Raw genomic sequence first — 13123 nt, 5'->3', positions numbered from 1 at the left:
GGAACAAGACTATCAGGGATGGCTCCAATGATCTGGCAGCCACGTTCACTGCAGGAGTACTTAAGATGTAAGTGCGCTCAATGTGTTCATTGTCAAGACAAACTTCACGATGAAGACTACCAAGCTGTCTTGACAGCATTAAGGGAAGGCGACTGGATGGTCTCTCTCGACCTTCAGGATGCATACTTCCACATCCCGATTCATCCAAACTTTCAACTACATCTGAGGTTTGTGGATGGGAAAGTAATGTACCACTGTCGAGCACTGTACTCCGACCTCATTCCTGCTCCTCTTGTTTTTAAAAGGCCCTTGCAAAATGTAGCAAGCTTTCTACATTTTTTGAGGATTCAGAGCCTCCCTTTATTTTGACGACTGGCTAATCAGGGCGTCGTCATTATATCGCTGTCTGGAGAGCTTCTAATGGACATTAGACCTAACCAAGGAGCTAGGTCTCATAGTGAACGTAGAGAAGTCGTAACTTACAGTACCCCATCCCAGACTATTCTTTTTTTGGGAATGGAGATACAGTGTCTGATTTTTCGGCCCTTTTCGTCTCCCGCAAAGAATGGAACAAGCTCTGTTAAAAGTCCTTCACTTGCAAGAGAAAAACAGTTGCTCTGTAAGAGTTTGAACTAGCCTCGTGGGAACTCTTTCATCGCTGGAGTAGTTTATCTCTCTGGGGAGACTCAACCTATGCCCTTTCCGATTTCACCTAAAACATTGGAACAAGGAGAAGGGCTTAGTGAGTATCTCTTTCCCAATCTCCAACTCAGTCTAGACATGTCTGACTTGGTGGGACAACAACATCAGACTTCGAGAAGGTCTTTCTATTGCGATCAAGAACCCAAACCATGTGTTGTTTTCAGATGCAGCGGATTTGGGTTAGGGAGCTCCACTGGACAGTCTGGAAGGCTCGGGTCTTTGATCCACGGATCAGAAGGAACTCCATTTAAGGCAGTAACATCTCTCCTTTGGCGAGATTTGTGCAGAAATGAATGTCTTGGCGGACGGCCTCAGCAGAAGAGGACAAGTCATCTCCATGGAGTGGACGTTGCATAAGACTGTGTGCGAGAAGCTATGGATGACATGGGGTCTACCCACCATAGATCTTTTTGCTACTCTCTCTGACAAAGAGGCTCTCGACTTACTGCTTTCCAGTTCCAGGTCCAGAGGCAGCCCACATAGACGCTTTCCTGCTGGACTGGTCTCACCTGGACGTTTATGCCTTTCCACCTTTCAAGATCCTAGACAAGGTGCTGCATAAGTTCACCTCTCACGAAGGGACCAGGTTGACATTGGTTGCTCCACTCTGGCCCGCGAGAGAGTGGTTCACAGAGGTACTTCAATGGCTGGTAGACGTTCCAAGGAGTCTACCTTTAAGGATGGATCTCTTACGGCAGCCCCACGTAAGGAGTCTTCATCAAAGCCTCCCCGCGCTTCGTCTGACTGCCTTCAGACTATCGAAAGACTCTCAAGAGCTCGAGGATTTTCGAAGGAGGCAGCCAGAGCGATTGCGAGAGCTAGGAGAGCATCTACCATCAAGGTCTATCAGTCGAAGTGGGAAGTCTTTAGAGACTGGTGCAAGTCATCATCCATTTCCTCTTCCAGTACCTCTGTAGCCCAAAATTGCAGACTTTCTCCTACATCTGAGAAATGTTCGCTCCCTCTCAGCACCCACTATTAAGGGCTACAGGAGCATGTTGGCGTCTGTGTTCAGACATAGAGGCTTAGATCTGTCCAATAATAAAGATCTCCAAGATCTCCTTAAGTCCTTCGAGACCTCTAAGGAGCGTCGTATGGCATCTCCTGGATGGAACTTAGACGTGGTCCTAAGGTTCCTAATGTCCGACAGGTTTGAGCCATTACATTCAGCCTCCCTGAAGGATCTCACCCTCAAGACGCTTTTCTTAGTGTGTTTGGCTTCGGCTAAAAGGGTCAGTAAGATCCATGCCTTCAGTAGGAACATCGGCTTTTCTACAGATAAAGCCACATGTTCACTTCAGCTTGGTTTTCTAGGCCAAAAATGAACTGCCTTCTCGTCCTTGGCCTAAGTCATTTGATATACCTTGCCTGTCAGAGATCGTAGGCAACGAGCTTGAAAGAGTGCTGTGTCCAGTTAGAGCTCTGAAGTTTTATTTAGCTCGGACTAAATCCTTACGAGGTGGATCTGAGGCCTTGTGGTGCTCAGTTAGAAGCCTTCATTGCCTATGTCAAAGAATGCTTTGTCATATTTTATTAGATTTTTAATCCAAGAGGCTCTTTTTCACTTGAGTGAAAAAGATCGTTGCTTGCTTAAGGTTAAGACGCACGAAGTAAGAGCTATAGCAACTTCCGTGGCCTTTAAGCAAAACAGACCTGCGAAGTATTATGGACGCGACCGTTTGGAGACGCAAGTCGGTATTCGCGTCATTTTACTTAAAAGATGTCCAGACTCTTTATGAGGACTGCTACACACTGGGTCCATTCGTTGCAGCGAGTGCAGTAGTGGGTAAGGGTTCTACCACTACATTCCCTTAATTCCAATATCCTTTTAATCTTCTCTTGAAATGTTTTTAATTGGGTGGTACGGAAGGCTAAGAAGCCTTTCGCATCCTTTTTGATTTGGCGGGTGGTCAAATGTCATTTCTTGAGAGCGCCCAGATTAAGGGTTTTGATGAGGTCCTGTTGTATGGGTTGTCGCCCTGGATACTTCAGCTCCTGGGAGTCTTTCAGCATCCTAAGAGGATGGCTGGGCTTCGTGAGGAAAGCGGACTAACAAGGCAGAGTAATCGTTAGAGTCAGCTTCCTTACCAGGTACCTATATTTGTTTGGGTTTTGTTATGATATAACTCAAAAACTCTAAGCATATACGCCGTAAACTGTATTAATACTGGTCTCTACCCACCACCATGGGTGTGAATCAGCTATTATATATTCACCGGCTAAGTTTAATATTTAAAAATGATATTTTGATTATAAAATAAATTTTTGAATATACTTACCCGGTGAATATATAAATTAAAGGCCCCCCCTTCCTCCCAGATAGAGACCCAGCGGGATGAGAAGAACTGGAGCTGTTTACATGTATATGCTGTATCTGGCTGATAGTCGGCGATGGTGGGCACACCCGCTAGCGATCATGGCGATCGCTAGCGAGTTTTTTAATTCTGTCGAGCCGTCGGAGACGTCAGCTATTATATATTCACCGGGTAAGTATATTCAAAAATTTATTTTATAATCAAAATATCATGTTTGTGCTTTTTATTTTATTAGTGTTTTTGTGTGTGTGTTGACTTCTGCGACCATGCATACTTGCCCTGGACTCGAAGGTCAGCCCTACGGAACCTTCATGTCGTCCGTGGACACTGATGGCCACACCCTATGTCCTGCATGCAGAGATCAACAGTTTGACAGTGGTAACAGGTGTAGTGAGTGTCAGGAGTGGTCTGCCTTCCAGTGGGAAGGGTTGGGCGACAGCGGAAGAAAAAGTCAAAGCTGGATATTTCTCCTTCGAAGGTTTCTTCGAAAGGGGAAAAACCCAAGACATATTCCGCTTTCCGACCTTCCTTCGAAGCTCATGCTCGTTCGGTCTCCTCCAGGAGACTGTCGAGTTGTAGTGTAGACCCTTTAATTTATGGCCAACCCATGTCCTCGAGAGATGGTGTTGCTTCCCCTAGCGAAGCGGCCCCTCCTTTCCCCCCGGGTGAGGCCTTGTCTCTGTCTTGGGACTTCCGGGTCTGCCCTCCAAGGGCTCCTTGCTGCGCTGCATCATCCATGGTGCTAGTGTGCAGCCGTCGTCGATTTCGGAGGTAGATACTCTGTTGTGGGTCGACATGGTAGTGTGTGAAGCATCTTCTGAGGCCACTGCTGACACCCCTCCACCTTCAGACTCTCCAGCTGTTGCTGCCAAATCTTCCTCCCATTCCAGCTCATCCTTTGAGGGGGGAACTTAGCCTTTCTTCCGTCTCCTACGAGTGTTTTTCTTCCTTGGGGGAGTACACACATAGAGACTCCTCTGCGGAGGACTGCTTCTTCTAAAGGTCAGCTTGCTGATCCCTCGGGTCCAAGAGGCCATCTTCGATGCAGAGCTCACCCTCCGCTTAGCCTTAGAGGTGGCCCTTCACCATCGGTGAAAAGACATCTCTTCGGCTCTTCAGCCTCATCGTCCCAGCTGTCTCCCACTGAGGAGCCTCCGCTTCAGTCTTCTTCTGCCCCCTTGACCTTCGCCTGTTCCTGGACCTTCTAACGATGCTGCAGCTAGTCCCTGGACATCGGTCCTGGATTCCTCTGTGGATCGTTTGCGATCCCCGTCGGCGGATGTTTGCCCTTCCAAAGACCACATCCCAGTTCCAGTTCAACCTTCACACCGACCTGCTGACCTGCCTTCACCGTTCCTGTCACCTATTCATCATCTGCCTGCTTGTGCTACACCACCTAAGCGTTTAGCTGCGCACCAGCGCTCATCAGCATCATGTCAGCGCTCTCCAACACAACTCTTTTCAGAGTGTCCGGCGCTGCTCATCATCGCATTCCAGTGCCCCAGCGATCTCCTGCTCGCCGGTGCTTTCCAGCGCATTCTTGCCTGTCTTAAGGACCAACGTTTGTCAGCTCGCTAGCACACCTTTGCTCTCCTACTCGTTAGTGCTCCCCTAAGCAGCTGCGCTCTCCTACCCGACTGCTCTCTTGCTGGAGAATGGCGCTGCGCCATACTACTGCACACCTGCATCTCAAACTCGCAAGCGCGCTCCTGCCCACCAGCGGTCTCCTGCGTGCTAGCACTCACCTTCGCAGCAGCTGTCGCCTGTGCGCCAGCGCGTCAGCACTCTGCAGATTGCCAGCACTCTGCAGATTGCCAGCACTCTTCAGCTCGCCTGTGCTCTCCAGCTCGCTGGTGTTCACCTGGGCACTAGCGCTCTCCTGCGCAGCATCATACTGTGTGCCATGACTCTCCTGTGCACAAGCGCTCTCCTGCGCAATTGCGCAAAAGATCAGAGCAGGTTCTACAGGCTTAAAGATTCAAGGAACGTTACAATAGAGATTGTGACAGGTCACCATCAACCCATTCCCCTCCCCACAAACGCATTTCAGCGCGACCACCGGAGAAAGGGAAAGGCTCCAAAGAAGGGTTCAGAGTCGTGATGATTCTATCCACAAAGGGGGACACCATCGCAAACATTGGTTGAAACTCCTCTCAAGGGACTTTCGACTTTCGGTCCTTTTCCTTTTAGGGGATCTGTACGACAGTGAGTCTCTCAGCAAGCAGCCTTGGTTCGGTGCCATAGTCATAGCAGTTGTGCAAGCCTTCGGTCCTGCCATATCATCACGCTCGTCATTGACCTCCCTTCCAACGGCACCAGCAGACCTACTCTGAGGAACTTTGGCTTCTTCTCCCCTGATGAGGCCCTCTTAATGAGAGAATGCCTTGACGCAGTCTTGTGGTTTCTTCATATTGTTGAAGAATTGTGACGGGCAAGAGGGCTCTCGAACTTGCGGAAATTTCTCCCCAAGTTCGAATCTAAATTTCTCTCCCTTTACTCTAATTGTTCTGCTCAGTATTTCTTTGACCTTCTCCTAATGTTATCAACTTTCTTTTGCCTTGCTATCCTAACTCTATGAGTATTATTTCTCTTACGTTTATATATACATATATATATATATATATATATATATATATATTTATATTTATATTTATATATATATATATATATATATATATATATATATATATATATATATATATATATATATATATTTATATTTATATTTATATTTATATATATATATATATATATATATATATATATATATATATATTTATATATATATATATATTTATATATATATATATATATATATATATATATATATATATATATATATATATATATATATATATATATATATATATATATATCACCGTCGTCGTCGTCGTCGTCGGCGCCCACTCGTGTCCGAGTATTGGGTTCTGTCGTTAGCCATCAGCCTCCTATCTGTGGGGTGGGTGCTTATGCCTGATGTGGCTGTTAAGTCCTAGTCTGTGGTGGAAGAGTCGTGGACAGTGTTCACAAGGGAGGGTAGGTGGTGGGCGGGGCTGTTCTAATCGCTCTCTCCTTCTTCTCCTCCTAGCCTCCTCATTTTGTCTCCTCCTCTCCTCGAAGTCCACGGTGCCATGGTGTACTGTACTCCTCCAGGTTTTCCTGTCCCTGGCTGTTTCTTCCCATGAGGAAGGATCAATGTCAGTTAGAGCCAGGGTGCGCTTTAGTTGATCTTTATAGCGTATTTTCGGGGCTCCTCGTGGTCTGGTGCCCTGGGTCAGTTCTCCGTAGAATATTTTCTTTGGGAGCCTAGATGGATCCATCCTATGCACGTGTCCTATCCAGCGGAGGCGGTGGTGGATGATGGTGGCCTCCACGCTGGTCAGCGAGGCACGTTCTAAGACTTCAATGTTGGTGGTGTGGCTCTCCCAGGGGATTTTCAAGATCTACCTCAGTTTCATTTGTTGGAAGCGTTCTAGGATTTTAATATCGTTTCTATATAGCGTCCATGTTTCACATGCATACAGGAGCGTGGAGAGGACTACTGCCCTGAACACCATTATTTTGGTGGTCATTGTCAGTGCGTGGTTGTTAAATACGCGGCAGTTGAGTCGGCCAAAGGCGGAGTGGGCTGCCCTGATCCTGTTCTCCACGTCCTTTTTGCTTGTGGGAGCTGATGTTAGGATGCTCCCTAGGTAGGAGAACTGGTCCACCTGTTCTAACGGTTGGTCATTCACTGTGGTATTGAAATTGGGGAGCATCAGTCCTGGAGGATGTTGGACGAGGGTCTTGGTTTTGTCTGAGTTGACTTGCATCCCAAAACGTTCGTAGGCAGAGTTGTATGCATCAGCTAACGACTGCAGGTCCTCTGCCGTCTGACTTGGGGTTGCATTGTCGTCAGCATACTGCAGTTCTTGCACTGCACACAAGGTGGTCTTGGTTCTGGCGCGGAGTCTAGCGAGGTTGAAAGCGCCTCCATCCATGCGGAAACGTAGGTCGACTGAGGGTGTGTCTGGGGGAATCTCGTTGAGCATTGCTGCGGTGTATAGCGAGAAACACGTCGGGGCCAGAACACAGCCCTGCTTCAGGCCGCCGTTGATGGGGAATGGGTCTGAAAGAGAGTTCTGGTGGCAGACTCTCCCAACCATTCCGTCATGGAGGGCACGCACCAGCTTGACAAAATCGGGTGGGCAGCCATATCTTTTGAGGACAGCCCACATGGCAGGTCGAGGTACTTTGTCGAAGGCCTTTTTCAAATCCCAGAAGATGAACATTATGGGCTGTTGTTGTTCGAGGCTCTTCTCTTGTAGTTGTCGCGCACAGAAGATCATGTCTATGGTCCCTCAGGAAGGTCGAAAGCCGCACTGGGACTCTGGCAGGACGTCTTCTGCGAGAATAAGGAGGCGGTCAAGGAGAATCCGAGCGAAAATCTTACTCGCGATGCTTAGTAGTGATATTCCCCGGTAGTTGTTACAGTTCTCCCTGTCTCCCTTCTTGAAGATGGTAATGATGTTTGCATCGCAGAAGTCACTGGGGGGGGGGGGTCTTGGTCTCCCATATTTTCAGTATAAGGAGCATCAAACGGTTCCTCAAGCCGGGGCCACCGTGAGTGAGGAGCTCCAACGGGATGTTGTCTGGCCCTGGGGCTTTGCCGGGCTTCATGCGCTGCAGGGCCTTGTTGAAGTCATGGATGGAGGGTGGTAGTGCCATCCAGTGACGGACGGGATGCTGCGGGGTCATTCGCAGGAGATCGTCTGGGGTGTCTGCTTGGTCATTGAGGAGGTTCTCAAAGTGAGACCTCCACCTGGCCAGGATGCCCTCGCTGTCGATGATGGTCGTGGCCCCATCCGCGTCCTTCAGGCTGCCCACTGATGACCGTGTGGGGCCGAATATTTCTTTTGTTGCTGCATAGAAGCTGCGCAGGTCACGTTGGTCAGCGAAACTCTGTATTTCTGCAGCTTTTCTTTGCCACCAGGTGTTCTGGGCTTCACGGATACCTCTTTGGCAACCAGCTTCAGCCACCTTGTGAGCACATTTGTTAGCTGCTGTTGGTTGGTTTTCCAAAGTCAGGCGTGCTTGTCGTTTGGTTTCAATGAGAAGAGAGATGGTAGCATCATTCTCATCAAACCAATCCTGCCGTTTCTTGGTGGTGTAGCCTAGTGTTTCCTCCGCGGCACGGGCCATGGCGTTTCGAAGGGTGGTCCAGTGGTGCTCGACAGTGGCCTGACCCACAGGGTCTGCGAGGTATTGTTCGCAGGCCTCCTTGTAGTTCTGTGCCACCTGTGGGTTGCGGAGCTTACTACAATCAAAGCGTTGGTGTGGTACGCTGTCAGGTGCCCTTCTGGGTGGTCGTAGGGTCGTCACGTAGAGTCGGGAGATGAGGAGTCTGTGGTCCGTCCAGCAGTCGTCCGCTCCGGGCATGGATCGGGTGATGCGGACGTCTCCTCGGTCTCTGGCTCTGGTCAGGACGTAGTCCAGGGTGTGCCAGTGTTTAGACCGTGGGTGTCTCCATGTGGTCTTTTGTCGCTTTGGTAACTGGAAGATGGTGTTGGTTACCACAAGTTGGTGTTCTGCACACAGACCCAGTAGGAGTTGGCCATTGGCGTTGCAATTTCCAATGCCATGGCGGCCGATGATTCCCTCCCACAGGCGATGGTCTTTGCCTACTCGGGCATTAAAGTCGCCAAGCACAACGAGCTTGTCATTGGCGGGCACTGCCTGGATGGTGCGGTCGAGCTGGGTGTAGAAGGCTGCTTTGTTATCATCGGTTGAGGTCATAGTCGGGGCGTAGACAGAGATCAGGGTGAGATGTCTGTCCCGCGTGATGGGGATGCGGACAGTCATCAGGCGCTCACTGATGGCCTTGGGAGCGAGGTTGTGCTGCTGCACTAGCTGGGAACGGATGGTGAAGCCGACACCGTGGATGCGAGGCTCCTCTAGGGCCTTGCCTTTCCAGGAGATGGTGTAGCCTGTTCCAGCTTCCCTGATGTTGCCCTCTTCGGGTAGTCTGGTCTCGCTAAGAGCCGCCACATCAACATTGAAGCGGGCTAGCTCCTTGCAGACGAGGGCTGTACGTCGTTCCGGGCGGTTGGTGTTCGTCACGTCTTGGAGGGTGCGGATGTTCCACGCACCTAAGGTTAATATTTTTTTCTTGTTATTTCGACCGCATTAGTGGGATGTCCTCCAGCCGCGGTGAGCTGACCAGACGGGTTTGCCGTGTCCGATGTTTACCCCACCTTTTCTAGGGGCCTCCCCATGTGGGGTGGGCTGCGGTGTCCTCAATAGGCCAGCCCAGTCACGGGTCCAGCTCCCGAACTCTGGTGTCACGGCACCGTCACCAGAGAGCGACTGAATCTTAGACTCGCCGCCTGAGTGCAGTCGTGGGCTAAGGGCTTCCAGCTATCCAGGCCTTCCCCCTTCACCCACGGTGCTGTCGCCTCAGGACTTGCTGGTGGTGATGATGATGATGATGGTGAGAAAGAGATGAAGAAGGGTGGAGGAAACGACAGAATGCCAGTAGCTAGGTATATTGTTTTGGGTGGTCGTGGCTTTGCAACGGCCACGCACACACACTTGGCCCACATCATTTTCACTTCGGCTCAAGACATATGAGACAGGCGGCTTCTCCGATGTTGGTTGCATCGGGCTGCCGAGTTCTTGTTATGTCAAGGCCCGCCTTGCTGCCTGCCCGACAGGCATTGCCCTCTTCCGCCGGCGCTGGGAAGCTCCGCCGTTGGGGTCTTGTTTGGTTTGATTTTGGAGTTTTCCTTCTCCTAGCCTTTGCCTATCTTAAAATAAAGGAGAAGGCCTATATGGGTCCAGTCTTGGTCTGGTCTCTCAGAACTGGCCTTAGCGGTATGGTTGAGCCTGCCAGGGTGGATAAACTACCCCACCGCCATTGCCCAGCCCATCATTGGGACACTCAAGCCCCTCTACTGCAGCAAAGTGCTGGACCATCAGAGGGGATATATATATATATATATATATATATATATATATATATATATATATATATACATATATATATATATATGTATATATATATGTATATAATGTGTATATATAATATGTATATATAGATATATAGATATATGTATATGTATATATATGTATGTATATTATATATGTATATATATATGCATACATTATATATATATATATATATATATATATATATATATATATATATATATATATATATTTATACATACACAGTATTTATATATGTGTATATATATATATATATATATATATATATATATATACATACATACACAGTATTTATATGTGTATATATATACATATACACAGTATTTATATATATGTATATATATATTATATATATATTATATATTATATATATATATATATATATATGTATATATATATATATATATATATATATATATATATATATGTATGTATATTATATATGTATGTATATTATATATGTATATATATATATATATATATATATATATATATACAGTATTTATATATATATATATATATATATATATATATATATATATATATATATATACAGTATTTATATATATATATATATATATATATATATATACAGTTTATATATGTGTATATATATATATATATATATATATATATATATATATATATACAGTATTTATATATATTTATATATATATATTTTATATATATATATATATTATATATATATATATATATATATATATATATATATATATATATATATATATATATATATATATATATATATACACACACATACATACATACATACATATACCAAGGCACTTCCCCCAATTTTGGGGGGTAGCCAACATCAACAAATGAAACAAAAAAAAAAGGGGACCTCTACTCTTTACGTTCCTCCAAGCCTGACAAGGGACTCAACCGAGTTCAGCTGGTACTGCTAGGGTGCCACAGCCCACCCTCCCCCGTTATCCACCACAGATGAAGCTTCATAATGCTGATTCCCCTACTGCTGCTACCTCCGCGGTCATCTAAGGCATCGGGCCTACCGTAACTGCGTCATAATCGCTCGCCATTCATTCCTATTTCTAGCACGCTCTCTTGCCTCTCTCACATCTATCCTCCTATCTCCCAGAGCTTTCTTCACTCCATCCATCCACCCAAACCTTGGCCTTGCTCTTGTACTTCTCCCATCAACTCTTGCATTCATTAACACCTTTAGCAGACAGCCATTTTCCATTCTTTCAACATGGCCAAACCACCTCAACACATTCATATCCACTCTAGCTGCTAACTCATTTTTTACACCCGTTCTCACCCTCACCACTTCGTTCCTAACCCTATCTACTCGAGATACACCAGCCATACTCCTTAGACACTTCATCTCAAACACATTCAATTTCTGTCACTCCATCACTTTCATTCCCCACAACTCCGATCCATATATCACAGTTGGTACAATCACTTTCTCATATAGAACTCTCTTTACATTCATGCCCAACCCTCTATATTTTACTACTCCCTTAACTGCCCCCAACTCTTTGCAACCTTCATTCACTCTCTGACGTACATCAGCTTCCACTCCACCATTTGCTGCAACAACAGACCCCAAGTACTTAAACTGATCCACCTCCTCAAGTAACTCTCCATTCAACATGACATTCAACCTTGCACCACCTTCCCTTCTCATACATCTCATAACTTTACTCTTACCCACATTAACTCAACTTCCTTCTCTCACACACCCTTCCAAATTCTGTCACTGGTCGGTCAAGCTTCTCTTCTGTGTCTGCAACCAGTACAGTATCATCCGCAAACAACAACTGATTTACCTCCCAATCATGGTCATTCTCGTCCAAGCACTCGAGCATTCACCTCTCTCACCACTCCATCAACATACAAGTTAAACAACCACGGCGACATCACATCCCTGTCTCAACCCCACTTTCACCGGAAACCAATCACTCACTTCATTTCCTATTCTAACACATGCTTTACTACCTTTGTAGAAACTTTTCACTGTTTGCAACAACCTTCCACCAACTCCATATAACCTCATCACATTCCACATTGCTTCCCTATCAACTCTATCATACGCTTTCTCCAGATCCATAAACGCAACATACACCTCCTTACCTTTTGCTAAATATTTCTCGCGTATCTGCCTAACTGTAAAAAACTGATTCATACAACCCCTACATCTTCTAAAACCACCCTGTACTTCTAAGGTTGCATTCTCTGTTTTATCCTTAATCCTATTAATCATTACTCTACCATACACTTTTCCAACTACACTCAACAAACTAATACCTCTTGAATTACAACACTCATGCACATCTCCCTTACCCTTATATAGTGGTACAATACATGCACAAACCCAATCTACTGGTACCATTGACAACACAAAACACATATTAAACAATCTCACCAACCATTGAAGTACAGTCACACCCCCTTCCTTCAACATCTCAGCTCTCACACCATCCATACCAGATGCTTTTCCTACTCTCGTTTCATCTAGTGCTCTCCTCACTTCTTCTATTGTAATCTCTCTCTCATTCTCATCTCCCATCACCGGCACCTCAACACCTGCTACAGCAATTATATCTGCCTCCCTATTATCCTCAACATTCAGTAAACTTTCAAAATATTCTGCCCACCTTTTCCTTGCCTCCTCTCCTTTTAACAACCTTACATTTCCATGTTTCACTGTCTCTTCAATTCTTGCGCCAGCCTTCCTTACTCTCTTCACTTCTTTCCAAAACTACTTCTTATTCTCTTCATATGACTGACCCAATCCCTGACCCCACCTCAGGTCAGCTGCCCTCTTTGCCTCACGTACCTTGCGCTTTACTTCTACATTTTTCTCTCTATATTTTTCATACTTCTCTATACTATTACTCTGCAGCCATTCTTCAAAAGCCCTCTTTTTCTCTTCCACTTTTACCTTCACTCCTTCATTCCACCATTCAATGCCCTTCCTCATGCTGCCTCCAACAACCTTCTTGCCACACACATCACTTGCAATCCCAACAAAATTTTCTTTTACTAACTTCCACTCCTCCTCTAAATTACCAGTTTCTCTTATTCTCACTTTGTCATATGCCATTTTCAACCTTTCCTCATATTTACTT

The 13123-nt window shown here is 45.9% G+C and overlaps 1 protein-coding gene across 1 annotated transcript in view; it reads left to right on the top strand.

Annotated features, from left to right (window-relative positions):
* The window catches only part of Rtf1 (RNA polymerase-associated protein Rtf1), a 229053-nt gene that overhangs the window by 84851 nt on the left and 131079 nt on the right, over window positions 1-13123 (top strand). The gene's annotated exons all lie outside the window — the stretch shown is intronic.

Source organism: Palaemon carinicauda, chromosome 35 (assembly GCF_036898095.1).
Source record: "Palaemon carinicauda isolate YSFRI2023 chromosome 35, ASM3689809v2, whole genome shotgun sequence".
Classification (NCBI taxonomy): Eukaryota; Metazoa; Arthropoda; class Malacostraca; order Decapoda; family Palaemonidae; genus Palaemon; species Palaemon carinicauda.
Note: the sequence above shows the minus strand (reverse complement) of the source record. Positions and strands in the feature narration are given on the sequence as shown.